Source organism: Antennarius striatus, chromosome 10 (genome assembly GCF_040054535.1).
Source record: "Antennarius striatus isolate MH-2024 chromosome 10, ASM4005453v1, whole genome shotgun sequence".
Lineage (NCBI taxonomy): Eukaryota > Metazoa > Chordata > Actinopteri > Lophiiformes > Antennariidae > Antennarius > Antennarius striatus.
This window is the reverse complement of record NC_090785.1, coordinates 15535881-15550483: the sequence shown is the minus strand read 5'-3', so window position 1 is coordinate 15550483 and position 14603 is coordinate 15535881.

Genomic DNA, 14603 nt, shown 5'->3' with positions numbered 1-14603 from the left:
AGTTTACCCAAATTTCATGGTACATTTAGACTCTTAAGCATGTGTTTGTAAGATATTTTAGTCTTTATTCTAATTCATGTTCTGACTTGCTTTAATAAACACATATTCAAACCTGTTCATGCAATGTTTAACAACCATAAAAAATTAAAAACCAATATAATTTACCTGTCATAGAACAAAATTTACTGTTTTTTAATAACTTTAAATGAATAAATGAATGAATAAATTCACTCAAATTTGTTAGTTACTACAAGTTCATTTTCAACAATACAATGTTAAATACTATGCAAATGTTTTTATCCATCCATCAATTTTTTTGAAGACCTGAGACCAGGATACACTTGTCTTCAGCCACTTTTCCACCTCGCGGGTGTTGCTGGAGCCTATCCCAGCTGACTACTGGCGAGAAGTACTCCATGCATGTATCACCAGCACATTACACATGCCTATTATTACGGACACTTACGGTCAATTGGGAGTGAATATTTCAGTTTACTGTGCTTGTTTTTCAGCTGTTGAAAAACAGGCACAGGATCGAACTGACGCCAACCAGCATTTTTTTTATAGACCAACAAACATTGTGGAGGAATTGTGGACATTAACACAGTGCTTGCAAAAGGGAACGAAATCAGTGGAGGAGACAACAGATGAGTGTGGACAGGAGATATTAAAATCCATGTTGCCCGACAGTCATCACAATTAGAGCTGGCTGGGGAACAAGATGGAGGAGCCAACCTAACAGGACGCAGTTTGATGTGCTTCATTGAAACATGGTTACGATTCCAGATAACAACGTTTCCATTGAGGGCCCCCAGATAGTTTGTCATGACAAGGGATGGTACCGGGACTGATAAAACGTGGAAGTCTTGTCTTGTTCTCGTGCACTACATTGAACTGTTGTCTATTGGGCTTCATCCATATATTACCTGCGTCCGTTAACCCTACGTCTTGGAGTAGAGGAGGATCATTAGAAATTAGAACACTAACTTGCTAGGACACAAAAAAAATGTACATACTGTACCTGTGTATACATTTTTATATGTTTTCTACTCTCTATTTATTACAATTTTCTTCTCGGCTCATCATTCTTCAATTGTTTTTATTCTGACATTCTTTGTTGTTGTTTTTTTGGGGGGGGCAGTGTAATTATTACAAAAAGCAGTTCCCGCTTCTTGGATCAATAAAGTATGAATCAATAAAGCATCACATCCGACTAGTTTCCCGTTCTGCAGCAACCCACGCCAATCAGCACGGCTCCATATGCACATCTCCACACTCATCTTCCTCATCTCGACTTCACCATACTCATAAACAACTGTAAAAAAGATTAAAACGTGACATACTGTATGTGTCTGCGTGTGCTTGTGTTTGGTACGACACAGAGGACACACTCGATACGAAAACACACACAGACACATACAGGCACACACGCACACACACACACACACACGCAGGCTACTCATACACAGACCAAATTGGTACTAATTAGTAAGCCAGATACTAGCTGAGTTCAACAACAACTGAGCAACTTGCTGTGTAGCTCTGAGCCAGGTCATTGCCACACACTGCTGCCTTACTGCTGTACACAAATTCCACCTCAGGGACCAACAGGCCCTTATCCAGGAGAGGGGGTCTTGTCAATGACTCCTGTCAGTCATAACTGTCATGACGTCATGATGGGTGCTTATCCTAATCAGGTAATTTTTAGAATCTTGGATGCGTTTCTGGACATTAATGTACAGTCGATGCAGGACCTGTTCCAGATTCTGGATGTTAGTAGGGTTAGGGAGGACCAAGATGTATATAGAGACTTTAAAAAAATACACCATTCAATACGATCTTTCACATAAAAAATACATCTTGTTAGTAAAATACAATTATTACTAGCAATCACATGACAAAATGTAAAGTATGCTGCTTGCCAAACAGAACCATAACTATGAGTCGTGCACTTAAAAAAGCATCTGAAAATGAAAATGCCATTCTCTGTCATAAAAAGGGTAACAAGCGCTGTTTTGATGGAATTCAGTCTTTGGAACATCATAAATCATTTAAATTTGACTATTAAAACATGCTTGTGTATAGTCTGTAATAGTGCTGTTAGAGACAAATTCTATTGTGTATTAAGGTTTTTGTTCTTTTTGTTTATACTTACCAAAAAGAAAGAATATAAGCATATACGGTTTTAATCTGTACACATGATCTATGACCGACAAAATGATTAGAAATAATACGTGAAAACACGGGCTATCGGGAGGCTCCTGCAAATCAAACTAGCATTTGAATGGATATCTATACTTTATTAATGAGAGACAAAACACATTCAGAAATGATCAATCTTCAACCTACGATCTGCTCAGAACTGGCATAAAGGTTTCATGTAAAAACATTGCACAGCAAGTAAGCAAACTGTCATGGTTGTATTTTTTTGCTCTTATCATGTTTCTCTGGCAGGACGGTGGCCCAGTCGGTAGCGCTGTCGCCACACAGCAAGGTGGTTCCAGGTTCGAGTCCCGCTCTGCGAAGTTTGCATGTTCTCCCCGTGTCTACGTGGGTTCTCTCCGGGTCCTCAGGCTTCCTCCGACCTCCAAAAATTGACCATAGGAATGAGTGTGTGTGTGCGTGTTTGTGTGGCTGTGTGTAGCTCCGCGGTGCACTGGCGTCGGACCGGGGTTTCCCTGCCTCACGCCCTAAGACAAGCTGGGATAGGCTCCAGCTCCCCACAACCTGCGCAAGTGAATGAAACGGGTTGAGAAAATGAGTGAAAGAATGAATGTTTCTCTGCCCTGCTCTCCCTCTCCCTCTCTGCAGTGCTGGAGCATGGCAGGAGGCGAGTCTGGTCTCCACACCTGAGCTTCACCAGGCTGGTTACCCGGGGCCTATTTAGCCATATTTCCCCTTTTGTTCAGCGCTGGAAGAGTTCCAAGTCATGCACTCGCTGTTGCGCCATGTTGCTGACCTTGTCTCCTGCCATGCATTCCAGCTGCAAGCTTTAGTTTCCAGTGATTCTCTTGTTTTTGGTCTTCACAAGTATTTCTCTAAGTAAGATGATTTTCCATTGTTACTAGTGATGGTGAGATGAAGCGTCATGAGGCTTCGAACCATTTTAGGCAAGTGGTTCGAGTAATGGTTCTTTTCTTGATGCTTCTTTTCTTGATGCTATCAAATTAAATTAAATTTTTTTAAAAATCATGTGCACACGAAACCACCTGCTGGCCTTGGATACAGTTACAGTTAGCTGTTGTGACTTCATGTGTGATCCATTCCGACATCTGTTTTTGCTCTTGGAAATGACTCTGTACTACAAAAAAGAAGTATGACCAAATAAATAATTGACAAATTGTATGATAAGTGTATGATATATGTGTGTAGATGTATATGTATATGTACTGTATATATATATATATATATATATATATATATATATACGTGCGTTGAGTTTCACGGCGGTGAAAAGTCTGTTCTATGAACCAGACAAAGTGGACCAGACAAAGTGGCGTATAATTACACCACATGAAAAAACATGACATTAAAATCAGATTAAATTCAATACCAATGGACCACTCAGTTCCAACAGGGCGGGTTATTTCCTGATCTGAAGTTTGAAGCAGATATTTAAGCCCCGACGTTTGTCTTCTTTTATTAATTAAATCTTGTTTCCATTGATCGGTAGTCCAGTGGGAGGTGAGGTGCCTATTCGCTGCTGCACTGTGTGTCCTAAATAATATTTAACCAGTTTTAAAGTCAGGTTGCTAATTTACTGGCAAATGCAACACTCTGAATTTTAGAATTGACTTTAACGTTGGTGCCTCACCGTGACCCTCACCATATATCAGACGTCATCATTTCCGACCTCTCCCTCTGATTAAGTAAGACTCGATACACGCTTGGTGGAAACACCCCCTTCCATACTCGGCACACGCTCTGAAGCCTTGATACAAAACGTCACATCTCTAGTTGTGACTTTGTTAGCTAGAGTTATTTCTTAAACGGTGAGTCTCTGTTGTTACTTTACTAGTTAAATTCTTCCCTCGAAGGTGATTTTTTTTGTTGCTACTTTGTTAGTCAAGCTTCTCCCTCGAAGGTGATTTTCTGTTGTTACTTTGTTACAACAGAAATCAAACTTTGTTTAGCATTTCTCAAGAAAGTGATTTTCTGTTACTTTGTGCTTAATAAACTGTTTGCTCTTGTACTCATTATCCGGGGCCCTGGCCTTACTTTTGCCTCGTGGCACACAACACGTAAGTCACAAATACTGTATAATCAATAACAGAATTAACTGAACTTTGGAAGGAATATGGGGAATTGGTTTAGTGTTGTAGCAAAAAAATGTAAAAATAAAAATATCTGTATTTTTGTTGATTAAAAAAAAAAAAATTGAAAGTCGGCCATTCATTGAAGATGTTACATCTGATGACGGATTTAAGCCAGACAGCTGGAGGATGTAATCAGGCCTAAAAAAAATGTCTCAATAGGAAAAAATATCAGTTGCAGTGAGAGAGTTTGGGGGATTTGATTATTCCTCCAAGTAGTTTTCATACCGGCTGAAAAGGCTATAAATAAGTAACCATCAGTGTTGTATCACAATGTAATGAGCACTCACAAAAGACTGCATCATTCATAGACAAAACTTAACACCACGCATCACGCTGTGTGAATTGAATTCCACATTTCATAAATTGTTATCCTGCGTGTCATAGACTATATATATGGTACTGTGTGTCTGTGTTGGGCCCTACCGTCATGGTTCACAGAGGCTGGACATGGATGATGGATTTTTTCTATGGTACTGCTCAGCAGCTCTGATATCCGCATTGTGCTGATATTTGCTTTCATTTTGCAGCTGCAGTTTCAGAGGAAGCTAGCTCAGGAGGATCAACTTTGAGCAATTTAAACAAAAACTGCAAGTTCTTAAAGGAAAATGTGCCTTGTTTTGTACACAACACCCATCAATTACACAAATTGCAGCCACATATTGTCTCAATCACTGGTTACTCAAACACAGTAATTGTTCTCCCAGGAAGTAACAAGAAACAGCAACAGGTAGCTCAATAACACTTCCTGACTAATGTGCTCTGTGCCACTGATTATCCTCCATGATGGTACTATTACTCTTCTCTCCTAGCAAAACAGATAGACAACAAATTGACTGCATAATCTAAGGCGCAGCCCACCAATACAGGCATGAACCAGTGCTTGTGAACCTGTTTTTCTGCGTGTCATCTAGGGTTTAACTCTTCAATGGGTAAATGAGCCAAAAAAGTTTTCAGTTAATTCTCAGTGAACCCTCTGCAGTACAGCACTTTTGTGGTCAAGATGAATCTTTTAGCTTAAAGCATTCAGGACCACAAGTAGATGGGCTTAATACACTTCTTAGCTTAAACACTGCACTCTACATTTAAGTACTCTGAAGTCAAATGCACTGCTACATGAATCACTCAATGTGCTGTATAGAATAGTGGGTATTGCAGTGCTTCAGAGAAAACATGAGGGTATTTTCTTTTTAATTTCTTAAACTGACAATTTGAAATGGACATTAAATTAACCATATTCTTCTTCATCCATGCAAATGCTACAAACAAATGAGCGAGTTTTGGTAGCAAAACTATTTATGGATGATATCTGTGGCTGTATTTTGTTTAAAATAGAAAAAAATGCATTTGACTGCATTGACAGTGAAAAGTTTGTGAGGTTTCTAACTTCTCAACTGTTGGGTTTCTCTGTGTGTTAAAGCGCCTTGAAATGTCTGCCAATGTGATTAAGTGCTATACAAATAAAGATCAAAAGGTTGAAAAGCTATACAGTATTCAACGTATCACAAATTCAAATCAACGTGTTGAACAATATTTTTTTAAATAACTGAATAAAAGACAACATTGATAAATGCATCAGTCTCTGATCTGATCTGATCCCGACATCTGTTCAGAGACGGTGGAAATGAAATTACAAAGCTGATCATTTACTGGCCAGGTTTACAGTACTGACCTAGTGCTACATATATAGCTGTGTCATGTGTAGCTGCATGTAAAAGCAGTTTGGTAGCTTCTTATGTTCATCTTCGTCTTCCTCCATCAATTTTCTCGTAGACTAGATGACCATAATCATCTCGTCTACAGCCGCTTCTTCCACTTTGCGGGTCATGGGGGTTGCTGGAATAGGTTCCAGCAACCCCCATGATCCCAGCGGGCTACGGGCGAGAGGCGGGGTTTGACCTGCCTGGACGCATCACTAGTGTATCTCGGAGCCCCATGAAAGACAAACAAGCACTCACACCTACAGACAATTTAGAATCGATCAGTTCACCTAAATAGTATGTTTTTGGGAGGACGCCCGAGAACCCAGAGGAAACCTGTGCAGACAAGGTGAGAACAAGCAAACTGCTCACAGAAAGGAACTGAACCGAGAACCTTCCAACTGTGAGGCGACAGCACTAACCACTCCATCACCGTGCCACCCTGGGTCTTTCTCACATTTTGTAATTCAGCGTTGGTGCTCTATAACTGCACGTGTACCTTTGATCAATAAAATTATTTGGCCCATAGACCCATATGCACTTTGTGTTTGAGTTGGCAACTGTTCTAGTGCCCAGTCTCAGAAAAGCAGAGGCCAATGTATCACAAAGGCCTTGGATGAGTTCCAGTTTAAATTTCCAAGTGTGTGTCTCATAGCTGGTTTTTCATTTTGTATTTTTATTCCTGTAACTCGTTATGTTACATGGCGGTAAGAAGCACTATCTAATGAAAAACATTTCTATACCAATTTGACCTTCACATATGTGGATATTCTTTTATAGATTAAAAAAAAAAAACTCCTAAGAACTACTTTTTTAACTTGTGGTGATACTTCTCAATTTGCATTTTTTTATTTGGCTGTTTATATGCAATTGTGAAAACACCATGTTAGGATCGTCCGAAAGCCGTTACAGACAGTTACGAGTGTGACACACCACATGATGGTGTGTCACACTCGTAACTGTGTCTCCATCATACAGAGTCATCCTAAATGTTTCACGAGCTACTAACAAATTCCACGCACGTCTCTGGAGACCAGGATGACTGAGCGTCTACACACACATTAAGGAGAGCTGATTCACATTAAGGTATCAGATGTTGACTCCTTTACAAATTTCTTATTCTCTCTGGGGGAAATCAACAACCAAAATCCTTGTTGGCCATGATCACCACTAAATAAAACACTGTGATTATCTATTGATTGTAGTCTGATTTGTCTTAAAGGGTTTCATTCAGATGAACACTGTGAATGAGTGTGGTTCTCTGCAGTCGCCTGCCAGGTCTCCCTTGTGCCATGGTTTTATAATGATTTCATGCCCCAATGAGCTGCTCACTCTGTTGAACAGAAAATTTGTGTTCCTTGCAATTTCTTATTAACTTCAATTTTGCCAAATAAAAAAAAAAGAATCAGTACAAACAAGCCCCGTCACACCTTGGTCAGAGTATCACAGTCAGGTTTTTGGCCATGAAATCCTTCTGTTTACAGGAGCTTAAGAACTCCAAGATAATTAAAATGACAGAACATGTTTGTTTTTTTAACACTTTAAGACATGGAAAAGCTCTAAATAAAACATGTTGTCCACTGAGTCAAAGGGTTTGATTAGTATTAAATTAATCCACAGTTAGGTTAGCCAAAGAAATGATAATTTTCTGTCTGCATTTTTTTGTCTGTATTTTTAATTTATTGGCTGGGGAACAGCGTTGGAATGTGCTTCTTATTTTATCCATGATACCACAATGAAGTGACATGCCAATAGCGTACTTAAGATGTCTCAAAAGAAAAATGATTAGGACACGAGAAAAAAACACAAAGATTAATGTGGTTCAATATTCCAGTAATTGTTTTTCCATGCGTTTGTCACTGCTCCCTATTGACCTCAGTTCACCTTTGAACCTTTAAGAAGGGTTAACAAGGATGAATTATCCAGAGTGTGCTGTTTGTGGAATGGTTTCTTATGGTTAGGATTGTAAAAATAAAGTTTCTTTAATCATCTGATGAAAGCAGTTGGTATTACGGTTAAAGTTTTTTATGTTGGGCCTCGTGGTCCATGGCAAGGCCTGGACTATTTCACTGAGCCTTAGAGGCTTGTATGTAAGCTCTGATGCCTGACAAGGACAAAAAGAAAGAACAATGGGAGCACAAAGGAGACTGCATTTCCCATTGGGCAACATAATACCTGTGTTATAAATCCCTACTCTCAGACTATCTGCTCTCATTGGGTGATAGACACTAAAATCCACAGGGTTCCCTCTTCCCCCTGTAGAGTCAACCAGGATTTAAAAACAGGAAGCTCCTGAAAAACACCTTCTTTATCATTCCTTTTTCCCCAGCTACACCATGCAAGCACGGAGCATGTCATTATAGCATGAATGCAATTAATTTGTATCTTCTTCAAGCCAAAGTAGCATCACTACCACCCTCGCAGACTGCTAGACATAGCAACCCACAAGCTCGTAATGCAACCGGATGATCACCTGAGTCCCTCACATTGGCTGGAGACGACGTCTCCTCTCCAGTTCAGCTATATCGGTAACGCTGCCACCCACGATCCGCCATGGACCAGCTGGCATCGAATTGTCACAACACACGCTCTCAGGACCAACAAAAGTACAGACGAATCCTCTCACCAGCTGCTTTCAAAAAGCACCCTGTTTCCAGGGTGCTGCCCCTTATTTATTTTTAATATTAGTAAAATGGTGCTTTTCAATAATGGTTCAATCAATGATGGTTAATCATCTTCATAACTATAATCATTATTTTAATGGGAACCAAATTTACCTTACTTTGGCCGAATTAATTGGTGCACTGTGTAATTATTAAACACAAATCCTACATTTTGGGATTATTAATGATTGTTTTCAATAATCATTGATAATATTTAATATCCAGTGGCCTCCAATATCCAACATTAAAAATATACAGTATAAACAACATAAAATTGAATGAAATAGCTTTAATAAGCTTTCCAGAGAGTTTCATAGCAAGATATTAATTTTATGCAAAGCCTCAAATGAGATTTCTGATACTGAGGAGAAGCATGAATGAGAATAAAATTTTCTGTTTAGCATGAGTTTGGTATCCAAAGCAATTTGCAGTCAGTGAAATGGGAAGATACACCCTTGCCAAACTGGAACATTCATGAAGTCAGAGTGCATAAAGAATATTCTAGTTCATTTATTTGAAGTGGACACTAAGCAGTCCTTCAAAACGGAAGCCTGTCTGAGGATCTGAACTGTTTCAAACTAGAGCCAGCAGGCCAAATGGTTTCAACCTCCATCAGTGGCCATGCATGTTAACACACTGGCTGTCAGTGGCCCTCTCACAAGGCAAATATCTCCTCAGAGGGAAATTCATTGCTGCCTTTTCATTTGCATGTGATTCGGTTGGTGAGTCTGCTACACAACATGTCATCTTTCTCAGAGTGATTCAAACCATTTCTGATCTAATAACTGGCCAAAGTTTTAATATATTTCTGTAACATTTTCTATTTTGAGTTAAAACTTTTGTACTTTGGTTGGTTTTTTTCCAAGTATTAAATCGCTTGATTGTATTTACAAATAAAATATTAAAAATTACTGAACTGTAACCAAATGAAAGCAATTTTTTTCTTTCAAGGGTACTCATGTGAAATACAGTGCCTTGCGAAAATATTGTCCCCCCAAGACCTTTTTGACAATTTGCTACATTTCAGGCTTCGAACTTAAAGATAACAAACTAAAAATATCTTTCAAGAATCAACAACATGTGAGACACAATCGTGAAGTGGAACCAAATTTATTCAACATTTTATATTGTATTTACACATAAAAAACTGAAAAGTAGAACACGCAAAAGCATTGGCCCCTTGTTCTCTCAGCTCAGCTAACTGACTCCAGAAGTCCCCTGATGACTTCTGAATGATCCAATGTTGACCTGAACGACTAACAATGACAAACAGAGTGCACCTATGTGTCATTTGGTCTCAGTTTAAATGCACCTGCTCTGTGATGGTCTCAGAGGTCTATGAAAGGAACACTGGAGAACAAACAGCATCATGAAAACCAGAGAACACACCAGGCAGGTCAGAGATACAGTTGTGGAAATGTTCAAAGCAGGAATGGGATACAAGAATATTTCACAATATATAAACTTCTCCCGGAGCACTGTGCGAGCAATAATATCAAAATTGAGAGAGCATAAAACTACTGCAAACCTCCCAAGACCTGACCGTCCCTCTGAACTGTCAGCCCAAACAAGGAGGAAACTAAGCAGAGAAGCAACCAAGAGGCCCATGATCACGCTGGATGACCTGCAGACATACACAGCTGAGGTGGGACAGTCTGTCCAAAAGACAACCATTAGTCGTACTCTGGAAAAATCTGGCCTTTATGGAAGAAGAAAGAAAGAAAGAAAGTCAACTTTATTGATCCCCTACAGGGAAATTATCTTTACTCTCTTTTTTACATGCGTATATGTATCAAACCATGCATACAAAGTTGTGTACAGGCCCCTGAACAAACATGACACACACTAGGGGCCTGTAGGCATGCGGTTAGTACATTTGTTAGTACATGGGGAGGCAGAGTGAAGGGTTGCGACTTCGGGGTGCGCCCCAAATGAGCAGCTTGTGGGGGGGGACAGCGCCTTGCTCAAGGGTGCCTCGGCAGTGGCCTGGAGGTGAGCTGGCACCTCCCACTGTCAGCTCATGCTCCGAGGATGTCTGGCGGGAGTGGGATTCAAACCGCCGATGTCTGGGCGATGTCTGGTCTGAAGACTTCTGCTCTACCGCTGAGCCACTGCCGCCCCCAAGAGTGGCAGGAGAAAGCCATTTCTGAAAGAAAACCATAAAAAGGCCCGTCTGGTGTTTGAAGGAAGTCACATGGGAGACACAGATGACATGTGGAACAAGGTGCTCTGGTCAGACGAGACCAAAATTGAAGTTTTTGGGCTGAATGCGAAATGTTACATTTGCCTTAAGAGTAACACTGCACATCACCCTGAAAACACCATCCCCACCGTCAAACATGGTGGTGGCAGCATCATGCTCTGGGGTTGCTTTTCTTCAGCAGGGACTGGGAAGATTGTTAGAGTAGATGGGAAGATGGATGGAACCAAATACAGGGCGATTCTGGCAGAAAATCTGTTGGAGTCCGCAAAAGACCTGAGGATGGGGCGGAGGTTCACCTTCCAAAAGGACAATAATCCTAAACATAAATTCAAATCTACTATGAAATGGTTTAAAACTAACCATATAAACGTGTTAGAATGGCCAAGCAAAAGTCCGGACCTCAATCCAATAGAGCATCTGTGGAAAGATCTGAAAATTGCTGTGCCAAACGATCTCTATCTAACCTTAAGGAACTCGAGCTGTTTGGTAAGGAGGAATGGGCAGATATTTTTCTCTCAAGATGTGCAAAATTTATAGAAACACACCCAAAAAGGCTTGCGGCTGTGATCGCAGCAGAAGGAGGTTGTACAAAGTATTAACTCAAAAGGGGCAAGTACTTTTGCACGTCCTACTTTTCAGTTTTTTACTTGTAAACACAATATAAATGTTGAATAAATTTGTTTCCAGTTCACGATTGTGTCTCACATGTTTTTGATTCCTGAAAAATATTTTCAGTTTTTTATCTTTAAGTTTAAACCCTGAAATGTAGCAAAATGTCAGAAAGTTCTCGGGGGGGGTTGGGGGGGGGGCAATACTTTCGCAAGGCACTGTATAAAAATTGAATTAAATCTGTTGAAATACCTTTAATGAAGTGAAAATATGAACACACAAACATCAGCATTTAAGATGAAAAATGTGAGACTCTTAAATTCACAGCATACAACACCTGGAAGACACAGACGGGATGTTTGAGACCACAGGGGTATGAATATTTTACATTTCATGTAGAATTGCCAAAAATATTATCTTTCACAGTTCTGTACTCAAATCAGCATTTACTGTTGGCACTATAACAGGAACTGTGAATATTTTGTTAAACAAGAAATTAATTCCCTACTATGTTACACTTTATATTCTAAAGTCTAAATTTCGATTGCAGCTGCATCACTTGGCAATTACTCCATCACAAGATAACAATCAGCCATTATTTAGCTGATCCAATAATCATTTAAGTAATCTACAATGAAACAAATCAAAATATTTCATATTTCAGTGTCCTAACTGTGAGGTTGATGCTGTGTTTTTTTGTTTAAGGCATTTTCTGGAATTGTTTTTACTTCTGGCCTTTTTCCACTATGCTAAGGCATGAATGATTAATGAGTTGTTTGTGAAAATTAATAGCAATTATATGTAATTTTTTCATCAAATCAAGGACAGAATATATCTGAACACAGAAGATGGCATGAATACATCTCTGGAATTAAAATGATAATTCTGTTCTCTCCAGTACAAATCAATGCCTTTATACAATGTCCATCACTCACTTACATCACCAGTTTCTGGTAGAATGCATAGTGTTGATGGCACAATTCAATCCACCTCATCAGCGCTGGCTGAAAAGGCCAGAGTGACATGCAGAGGTAACAACATGAGAGTTAAGACTGGAAAAGGACATGTGTGTAGGAATAGTGAACATATACTGTACATGCAAATGACTGCACAGAAGAAAAGCTGACTTTTGGGTCTTATTTATCATGAACTGTTCGCATGTTATTGAATGTTGATATGTGAATTTATCCATGAAGTATGTTTTATCAAATTTGCTTATTTGTTCTTTGGAACCAGAGAACACTAGTGAATTATCAGTGACATATGTTTTTTTTTGTTTTGTTTAGTTTTTTTTGATAACCTACCTCAGTTGATTCTCATTCATTGGCATATTTTACTGACCCAGAAAAACAGAAAGTGAAATAACTTTGGTTGATGATGGAATACATCATATTGACATACAGTAGACTATTGCATTTTGCTGATTATCTGAATGACTGTTGGTTTCCTTCCTGTTTGTGATTTTCTGTAATTTTTCAAAGGACTATACGTATTTTCCTTCATATTTAGTGAATTCCATGTATTTTCCTTCTCCTTGACTTCCCATTCCTTGACTCACGATTGTCTGTTCCTCCAGGATTGTTTCCACCTCTATCTGATTGTTTCCTTTGTATGAAATCCTTTGTGCTGTCCCTTCTCAGTTCATCTGTGTTCGCAGTTCTGGGTTTTTCCCCCAGTGGTTTCTTGTGTTTTCTCCGCTGATCTTCTGCATTACTCTTTGTGTTTACCTTATAGGTTTTGTTTTCCTGTAAGTTAAAAGTCTGTCCTTTGGTTTTACTTAGCCACTGTTTTTGGATTTATCTCTGTTTGACCTTATCTACCCATTAAATGGCTGCTCTGAACGCTCTGCCTCTCATCTGGCCTGTGGAACTCAACTCCATTCACTGTAACATTTCAGTCGCTCCACATTGTGAAGTCTATATTGTCATTTGGTATTTTATAATATTCCACTCATTTTCAATAGGGGACATTTTCCGACTGTAGAAAGGCTCAGTTTGGTACCAATGCTCTCTATCAAGCTCTCGTACTCTGTTGTGCTTGCAGAATGTTGCTTTGTTGTTTTTCCAGAATAATCAGGGATGTCCCTGTCCCAGTCCCTGTCAGGTTAGGGTTAGGGTAATTGTAGGGTCATTGTAAATGAGAAGTGGTTCTCAACAGAAATACCTGATTAAATAAAGGTTACATGGATATTAGTCTACTTTTTAATGGAAACTACCTGGATGGTCATTGTCCTGTCTGAACAAAAACTGTTCGAAATGTAGACTCAGACCAATGACTGAGCATCTTTTGGATCCCCCTCTCATTTTCAATACAGCAACCTAAATAGGACCTTTTTTTGTGCAATCATTTCCTTCTTTTTTCTTTTGTATAAATGGTTTGGATTGCTAAAAAAAAAGCATTTAAATGCAAAATGATTAAGTGAATAAAGAAATGAAGTTGTTGAGACACACCTTTTAGATGAATTATATTTGATGTTTTTTGGTTAAACTGAATGTCAAAATAAGTGTTTCAACATTCTTTGTTATGAATGTTTTAGAAGACAAGTTTTTTAAGTGATGGATTCCTGTCAACTGAGACACTACCTATCCCTGTGCTGTCTTGAGCTTTTCAGGCACTGAATGGAGGACTGATGACTGGATGATCTGCACTCAGGCCTGAAGCACTCAGACTATAAATACTGCCCAAATTTGTCATGCTGGCTCTGTTTTTCAAAAACTATAGTTGTAGTTAATTTATGGTGGTCTTTAAATCATGTTGCTTCAGATGATTTAATATTTGTTTTGTAAATAAATCCTTTTGTTTTGTCACTGACAGTTGTTTCCCATCTTGAGCCAGGCTATATCATAGTCTAGATGGGACGAAAAGTAGCTTGCATATGATTTGTGTGAAATGTTTTGTTTTTAGGAGACTGAGCAGCATGCAACATGGGGTTTTGCATATACCCGTAAGTGTTTTGCAATTCCTATGGACATAAAATACGGATGAAGCCAAACAAACATTTTACTTCCATGTAACTGAACTCAGAACTGGCTGTCCTCTCCTACTGTATAACCTTCTAGTGTCTTTCTTCGGAGATGACTAACATTACAGCTTCTGCTATTTGTTCACAGCCTCA